The 9,584-nt window shown below is 43.1% G+C and overlaps 1 pseudogene; it reads right to left on the reverse strand.

The window, feature by feature from the left end:
- Positions 1-5,994: 5,994 nt before the first annotated feature.
- LOC102869896 overlaps positions 5,995-9,584 on the reverse strand; it is a 13,189-nt pseudogene continuing 9,599 nt past the window's right edge.

Below are 9,584 nucleotides of genomic sequence, written 5' to 3' on the forward strand. Positions count from 1 at the left end.
ACTGTTTGGTGGTCTGGAGCTGGAGGAATCCGGCTGCATTGTTTTTGTGACAGTTTGTATTATGCAGACAGTACGATTTGTTTTGCTGAAAGTGAGGAGAAAATGCATCAAGAAAATGAGCACTGAGACACAAATGGAGACTTTTACACCAATGTTCGTAGCAGCGTTATTTATCATTGTAAGAACATGGAAACAGCCCAAATGTACAACCACTATTGAATGGATTGAGGAATTACGGTGTATTCACATGGTGGAATACTACTCAGCACACAGAAGCAATGATTTTGTAAATTATTACTTAATTTGGGAGGGACTGGAGAACATTATGCTAAGTGAACTAACTCAGTCTATAAGGACAAATATTGTATAAGACCATTATTGTAGAATGTGTGTGATGATGAGGTGCGAAGCAGAGGGGTGAGGGTGGGCAGGTGGTGGTGGTGGTGGTTAATCAAAGGGTTACAGAATTTGATGGGTGGAGGGAGGGGTGGGTAAAGGAAATGGGAAAGATCTGGTATGAAAAATGATGTATATGAACTTTGAATGTAAACCAGTAAAAGATAAAAATTTTACTTAAACCAACAAAAAACACTTACTGCAGAAAAATCAAAGACTGAAGCCTTCAAGAAAGATTAAATCTCAACATCAAAAAAATAGGAGGTCTTCACCATCAGGTCAATAGGCAACATCATTGTCGATGGAGAAAAGATTGAAGTTGTCAACGATTTTGTTTCAGTGGGATCCAAAAGCAACACCCACGGTAGTAGCAGTCAAGAAATCAAATAATATGTTGCTCTGGGGAGATCTGCTGTCCAGGATCTCTCCAAAGTGTTAAAGAACAAGGATGTCAGCGTACAGATAATGGCACAGCCAATCCAAATGATGATCTTTTCATTTATTTCCTATGCATCTGAAAGTGGTACTGTGAAGGATAAAAGAAAACTTGGGTTTTTTTGTTGTGTTGGAGAAGAGCACTGAACATCCCATGGATTGTGAAAAGAACAAACAGACAAGCCTCGGAGGAAGTGCAACGGGGCTGCATCTTACAGGCAAGGATGGTGAAGCTTCCTGTTGGGGACTTTGGGCACGATGGCGGGAGAGGCTAGTCCTTGGAGAAGGCCATTATGCTGACAAATGTGGAGAGTCAGAAAACGAGAGGGAGCTGTCCAATGAGATGGACTGACACAGCCACTGTAACAATGATCCCAAGCATAGCAGACGATGGTGCACGATAGAACAGGATTCAGAGCAATTTGTTCACAGGGTTACCACGAGTCATGGTTGACGTGAGAGCACCTAGCAACAATAACAACAACACCAACCACAACAACAACGTTTTATCTGACTTTGCTCATCCACTGCCTTGATGTGAATGCTTATACAGTGGCTTTTTTTTAACCGAAATTTTAAATTTTTATTTATTTTTATTTCATACTGACTTACTTACAAAATCCGTGTAAATTGTTTTTCACACCGATCTTTCCATTTCCTTTACGCAACCCTCCCTCCACTCATCATATTTTCTGAATCTGTGATTACTGCCCCCTCTGCCCATCCTCACCCCTCTGCTCCTCCCTACCGCCCTTGGATCCTCATACACGTTTTACTACTTATTGTTCTGTTTCTACAATAATGGTCTTATACGGTATTTGTGCTATGGGACTGAGTTCACCTAGCATAATGCTCTCCAGTCCCTCCTGAGTTAGTGATTTTCAAAATCACTGCTCCTGTGTGCTGTGTAGTATTCCATCGTATGAATCAACCACAATTTCTCAATGCATTCAATTGTAGTTGGACATTGGGGCTATTTCTATGTTCTTGCTATGAACATTGGTGTACAAATCTCCATTTGTGCCTCAGTTCTAATTCTCTTGGGGTATATTCCAAGCAGTGGAATAGCTGTGTCATACGGAATTTCAATGTTCAGCTTTTTTAGGAGATGTCAAACTGCCTTTGAGAGTGGGTGTAGCATTTTACAATCCCACCAACAGTGTATAAGAGTTCGTATCTCGCCATATCCTCTCCAACATTTATAATTACATGGCCTGTTGAACTTTGACACTGCTATTGGAGTGATATGGCATCTCATTGTGGTTTTGATTTGCACCTTTCTAATTGTCAGTGATTTTGAGCGTTTCTTCATGTGTGTCTGTTGGCCATCAGAATCTCTTCTCTGTGAAAATTCTTTCTAGGTTGTTGGTCCATTTTATAATTGTGTTATTAGTATTTTTCTTTGGAGGCCCTGTAGGATTCTGTAAATTTTGATATGAGACCCTTGTCTTAAATGGTATTAACAAATGTTCTTTCCTGGTCAGTAGGTTTTCTTTTCACTCTGTTGGAAAATGCTATTAAGGCACCCCTGTTCATGGATAGGAAGACTCAATATTGTGAAAATTACAATCCTACCAAAAGCAATCTACATGTTTAATGCAATCCCAATACAGATACCGGATTTGCTTTCCAAGGAGATCAAAAGGGAAATTTTCAAGTTTATTTGGAAAGAAAAGAGACCCTGAATAAGCAAAGCACTTCTGAAAACCAAAAATGAAGTGGGAGGCATAGTACAGCCTGATCTCAAAACCTACTGCGCAGTGGTAGTAACCAAAACAACCTGATACTGGTACAACGACAGGCATACAGATCAATGGAACAGAATTAAGAACTGAGAAATAGACCCAGCTACCTATGGTCAACTGATATTCAACAGGGAAATCAAAACTATCAAATGGGGAAATGACAACCTCTTCAACAAGTGATGCTTGTAAGACTGAACTGCTACCTGCAGAAAGCTGAAACAGGATCCACATCTTATACCATACCCAAAAATCAACTCAAGGTGGATATGGGAGCAAAGCCCAAACCCATAAAGCTCATCAGAGATAAACTGGGATTACGCTTGGACAGCCTAGTCTACGGTATAAAGAGACTGTCAAATAAGGCCAGAAAGGCACAATCTGGAGAGGAAGGAATTGATGTATGGGACCTTTTAGAGTGGCTATTGAGACTTAACCCATCCTTTCAACTGTTACCGGTTATTTTTTATGTTTGTGTCCTCTCCTGACTTTATTTTTTTAAATTTATATTTTAATGAAAGTTTATAGAGAACTTGGATTTCCCTTCATTCATCAACTGTTACTGTCGAGGCTGCTGAGGTTCACTTAGAAGTCCAGCAGGGGACGATAGTGAGCTTCATGGCACAGGAGTCTGCAGACTATGCTATTCCAGGTAGAATAAATCACCCTTACGATAGTTTTGTTATGCTTATGAACCTGTTTTTAGTACTTTGCACTGCATAACGTGTTGTACTGCATTATTTATTGCTATTGTTCTCAGACATCATGTTTCTATCCCCTCCAAGAGAAAGAAAGATCAGTTCAATAAATAAAATAAAACGCAGTAAAAGTAAAATGAGTTCTTCAACTTACATCAGAGCCAACTTAGGGCAGAGAAGTCGCCAGAACAGAACCCCATGGCAAGTTGGATGCTTTTTTAATCTATTCACTCATCTTGTTTACTCATTCATTCACTTTAAAGAGCTTCTAGCACTTTCAGCTTTGTCCTAGATATTGGGGAAGCAGGTATAAACACGCCAGAGAATTTTTGTTTGTTTAAACTTTTCATTCATTAAGGGAAGTTTCAAACATATACATACATAGAGAGAATGTCAGCGTGAACCCCATATACTCATCAGTAGCTTTAGTTATTATTGAAGACGACAATAAAATCCCTCCCCCAAGTCCACTCCACTGTGCAGCCTTTGCTCTGGACTCCTGTCATAACAATAATACCTAATCACATATCCCTTTTAGACTGTTCTCTCCCTCATCTGTTTCAAAGCAGTATACACTATTTATCCTATCTTTCTCAGTCTCCCCTCAACCCCAAGGTCAGTCCCATTTTACAACACTGACACTGTGCAATATTTGTCCTTTTGTGACTGAGATCTTTCACTCAGCATAATGTCCTCCAGGGTCACCCATTTTGAATAACATTGCATGAGTTCCTTGTTTTTCAATGCAGTATAATATTCCATTGTCTGAATATACCACAGCTTTTCTATCCATTCGTTTGTTGATGGGCACTTAGGTTGTTTCCAACTCCTTGCTATTGTGAACAAAGTCGCAATAAACATGGGTGTGCATAGATCTGCTTGGGTGGTGGTTATGGATTCTCTGGGGTATATCCCCAGTAGTGGAATTGCTATAGCATTTTTATTTGCAATTTTTTGAGAAAGTGCCATACTGCCTTCCATAGTGGTTGCACCATTTTGTACTCTCACCAGCAGTGAATAAGGGTTCCAGTTTCTCCACAACCTCACCAGCATTTGTTGTTTGCAACTTTGCTTTTCTTACAAGCCCACTGAAACCCACTCTGTAAAAATCCTTTCTCTACCTTAAAATCCTTTTGAAGAAGTTGTGAGGAATTGACTTCCTCAGGACTTTGGATGACCTGTTGACACAGAGTCTGAGATTAATACCTCTTGTTCTTTTGTTGTTTGTTCTTGTGTACTTTCGAGTTGGAAGCAACCCATAGCTGATTCTATAGTGGGTTTTCAGAAGCAGTTAATTGTGCAAGAGGAGATTGCCCATCCTTCTCCCCTGGAGCATCTGGGGGATTCAATCCATGTGCCTTCAGGATTGCAGTGCAGCTTCTTGCCGCTAGGCCACCAGTACTCCCAATATCACTTAGAGTGGAAAAAAAAATAAATTGAAAAATTCTCTAAAGATGTTTCCATCTTTTTGTTGACATAATGGTGAAGATGAGGAAGATTTGAAGACACAGTGACTGCTGCAACGAGTCCTGGTGTGTCTGGATGGCATAGGATAGGACAGAGTTCAAGTCTATTGTTTGTGGGGTTGCTATGGGTCTTACTCAATTTGCTGGCACCTAACAACTAAACAACAATAATGGTGTCATACATAGATTTTTTGTTCCAAAACCAATTCCTAATTTGATTTTTTTTTCCACTTCTCTTGACACCTGGAGAAGTTCAGCATGACAAACAGCCCTTTCCCCCCCCTTTTTTTAAATACTAGTTTATTTGTCCTGGCTTCTGAAGAGGTTTAGCAAAGTCCTCTTTGGCTGATGGTGTCCCTCTCTTGTGTTGCTGTGGACAGTGACAGAAAGCCCTGACGAGCCTCCAGCTCTGTCCAGCAAGCTTCTCAGCTAGATCCTCATATTCATTTAACATTTTTCCTATTTTTAGCGTTTTCCCAGACATCAATTCCTAATAACAATTTCCTTTATTAAAATATCCAATCACAGGCACTATATGAGTCCCTACCAGAAGCTTCGAGAAGACTCTTTAGGCTTCTGCTGGTATTTTCCCAAGTCCTTTAGGTCTCCACCAACACTCTCGCCAAGACTGTCCAGCTATTGTTCACTGTCCAGCCACAAAGTCAGGGACACAGCTTTTAAAGTTCTTACAAGAGCAGCATCCTGATTTTGGGTACATTTCCCTCCCAGGTCTCCACTGCAGCTCATTTTGTTTGAACTCCTGGTTTTTGACACACAGGGGGCATGCTGTGAAAATACCTTCATTTAAAAAAAATTCCTAAATTGCATTTTATTTCACTTGGACAGAGCCATTGGGGTGAAACGATTTGGAAGGAAGTCCATTTGGGAGAAACTCTGATGAACAGCCTGTTGGCCATGCCAGGTGGGGAGGGGGAGGGACCCCCACTGTCTTGAATCTTGACTGTGGTTATTCAAGGGCTTAGTTTTGGAACACAGACAACCTCAGGGACACAGAAACAGAAGGACCAGAGTGGAAAGGCATGAGGAAGGCATCCGATGAGAGGAAGCGAAGGTCCTAGAAGACCTCGGAACCTCTGCAGTGAACACACAGGTCACTGTGCATGTCTGGAGACACCTAGAGTCACTGTCACATGGCCATAGCTGCCTTCCCAAGGATGACCAGACAGGTAAGGAGAGTGCCAAGCACGGCTCGGCCACGTAGACAGAGTGCAATCAGAGTGCTGGCTGGCTTCATTCTCAGCTGGATAAGGATCCATCATGCTGAGGGACAGTCTTAGCTTTTTCAGGGTTGAAGACTTTGACCATGAAGTAGATGGTCTCTTTGTCTTGGGAGATGACAACAAACACAAAAGGTGTGTTGAAACAGACTGTTCAGCTCGCCTACTTTACCGGACACAAACATAGATTTCATTCCTGTGGCAGCAGCTACTTCTGTGCCCACCTGAGTCACATCAATCACAGCCTGGTGGAACACCTGTGGGGACACCAGAGCACTAGTCACCAGGGGCAAGGGCAAGAGTGTTAAAGAGGCGGGCAGCGGAGAGAACAAGGACATCACGTGCATCTACTGCATCTGCCGCGGGGGTCCCGGTGGTACTGCTCCTCCCACTAATCTTGTCAGCTAGTTTGCATAATCCTGTGGCACAGAGATGCACACTGAGGCTCAGAGCCTGTAAGTGACTTTCCCAGGGTCTTGTAGGAACAGAGCGGGGGCGTTATCATCTAGATCCTTCTCTAAATCCAGAGTACACGATGCTTCCCAAATGTCCACTCTTGGGGCCTCTGAGCAGCAGCTCCCCTCCAGCCCCACTGGGGTGGGCAGTGAGGCACACATTTCCTCCAATGAACCAGCACCGCTTAACCATCCTGGAGCTGACAATAATTTTTAATAATAAGTAGCTTTGCACTCTGGTGAACCAGAGGCCCTCCACCCCAACTTTCTCTCTCTCTCTCTCTCTCTCCCTCACCCCCACTCCTCCATTTCCCCACTCTCCCTTATCTCTTCACCCTCTTTTCCCTGTCTCCCCCTCCTCTCCCTCACTCTCACACACACACACACACACACACACACACACACACACACATTCCTTCCCTTACGGAGGAACTTAATGCACTTCTTGGAGTGAGCATATGACACAGAGTGGGGTATGAACCAGCGAACCCTCTCTTCTTTCTTCTTGTTTTTAGGTGCCGGTGAGTCCAATATGACTTCCAGCGACCTTAAGAACAACAGATCTGAACCCTGTCCTATCCCGTGCCATCCTTATCATCTCTGACACTCTTGAGCCATTGCTCTGTCACTGTGTCAATCCACCTGGTGGAGTGTTTTCTTCTTTTTCACCATCCCCCCACCTTCCAGGGAAAGTGCCCCTCTCCAAGGAATAGCCGCTTATAGCAATATTCTCAAAATATGTGAGATGAAGCTTTATCATCTTTGTCTCCAAAAAGCACTCAAAGCACTCTGACTGCACTTGCTCCAAGATATATCTATTTGTTTTTGACAGCCCAAGGAATAATCAGTATTCTTCTCCAACACCACAGTTCAAAGGCATCAATATTTCTTCTGCTGCCTTTCAGCTGCTGTGGTGTTGGAGAAGAGCACTAAACATCCCATGGATGGACAAAAGAATGAACAGATATGTCTTGGAGAGGGTGCAGCCGGTGTGCTCTTTGGAAGCAGGAAGGATGAAACTTTGCCTCACATACTTTGGGCATATTGCTAGGAGGGGCTATTCCTTGGAGATGGACATGATGCTGGGAAAGGTGGAAGGTTGACAAAAGAGAGGAAGACCCGCAACTAGGTGGATTGACACGGCTACTGCTGCAGTGGGCTCTTGTGTGTCAGGAAGTGAGGATGGCACAGGATAGAACAGGGTTTAGATCTTTTGTTCACAGGGTCACTATGAGTCATACTTGACTCAATGATACCTAACAACAGGAACGTCCTTATTCATTGCCCAGCTCTCAGCAGAGTAAGTGATTGCAAAGACCATGCTCTGAATCAATCACCCCATAGTCCTCAAACTTTGCTCCTCAATAATTTGGAGAGATCCTTGACTGCAGACTTTCCCAGTGCAATTCATCTCCAGATCTGGTGATACCAAGTGTATTGATTATGGATCCAAGTAAAATAAAGTCATTGACAGTTTTCAATCTTTTTGCCATCTATCGTGATTTTGGCTGTAGGTCCAGAATTTTTGTTTTCCTGATTTCATCCTAGAGAGGGTTAAACCAGGCTATTCCTTGGAAGCAAAGATTCTGGGGCTTCGTGTGACATACTTTGGACATGTTGCAAGGAGAGACAGGTCTTTGGAGAGGGACATCATGCTGGGTAGAGTAGAGGGACAGCGCAGAAGGGGAAGACTCTCTATGAGGTGGATTGATTCAGTGACTGGGGTAATCAGGATGGGTGTGTCAGAGGCAATGCGATTGACACAGGATAGAGCAGGGTTTAGTGCTGTTGTACAGAGGGTCACTATGAGTGGCAAACGACTCGACGGCACATAACAACAACAACAAGAAGATCTAATCAATATTGAAGGCTTCATTCCTTGATCTTCTTACTACTCTGCCATTCTTCATACCTTCTGAAGGCCCCATGTCTTCACTGGTGCTCTCAGAACTCAATTTTGTCACAATCTTTGAATAATCCAAGCCCACCATTGCCATTAAGTCAATTCCAATTCATTGTTATTGTTTTTATGTGCCATAGAGTTGCCTGTAACTGATAGTGATTCTATATACAACAGCTCTTAACCCTGCCCTATCCTGAACCAGTCTTACTGACTCTAACATACCTATCTCCATTACCCCAGTTACTGTTTCAATTCATCTCATCCAGGGTTTTCCTCTCTTGTGCTGTCCCTCCACTATTCCAAGCATGATGCCCTTCTCCAAGGTCTGATCCCTCCTGGCCAAGGGCCTCAAGTATATGAGGTGGAGCTTCAAAATCTTTGCCTCCGAGGAGAAATTTGGTTTCACCCTCTGTAAGACAGACCTGTTTGTTCTCTTGGCTGTTCATGATATGTTCGAGACTCTTCTCCAGCACCAAAACTCAAAAACATCAATTCTTCTTCTGTCATCCTTAGTCATTGTCAGACTCTCTATTGCAAAGACCATGGTCTGCATCAGGCACACTTTAGTCCCTAGACTGACATCATTACTCTTTAGCACTTTTGAGAGGTCCTTGCCTTCCCTAGAGCAATTCGTCTTTTGATTTCCTGACTGCTGGTGCCGAGAGTGTTGACTGTGGAGCTGAGCAAGCTGAAATTGTTAACAACCTCAATCTCTTCTCCATTTATCAAGTTGCTGCCAAATGGCCTAGTGATGAAAATCTTTGTCTTCTTGATGTTGAGCTTCAATCCACATTGAAGACTACAGTCCTGAACCTTTTGCAGCAAATGTTTCAGGTCCTCCTCTGTTTTGGCAAGCAAGGTTGTGCCATCTGCATAACACAGGTTATGTTGATGAGTCTTCTCCTCATAGAGCCCTGCTTCCTGAATGATCTGGTCTGTGTAGAGATTGAAAAGGCGTGGAGACAGGGTGCATCCCTGGCTCACTCCTTTCCTGATTTTGAACATGCAGTGTTTTCTTGTTCTGTTCCAGAGACTGATTCGTGGTTCAGGTATCGCTTTTGCATGAGTTCTTTATGGAATTAAACTTCTCATTTTCCTCCCTTGAGGTAGCTGGTGGGTTTGAGCCACTGACCTATTGGTCAGGAGCCAAACGTTCTAAATGCTATCCCTCAGGGACTCCTTCAGCTGCGTCCACCACTGCATTATTACCTATCAGTCGCCATGTTAAGAGCTGCACATCAGCTAAGAATT

This window comes from Elephantulus edwardii, unplaced genomic scaffold, assembly GCF_000299155.1.
Source record: "Elephantulus edwardii isolate Elephantulus edwardi_28Jun2011 unplaced genomic scaffold, EleEdw1.0 scaffold00002, whole genome shotgun sequence".
NCBI classification, from domain to species: domain Eukaryota; kingdom Metazoa; phylum Chordata; class Mammalia; order Macroscelidea; family Macroscelididae; genus Elephantulus; species Elephantulus edwardii.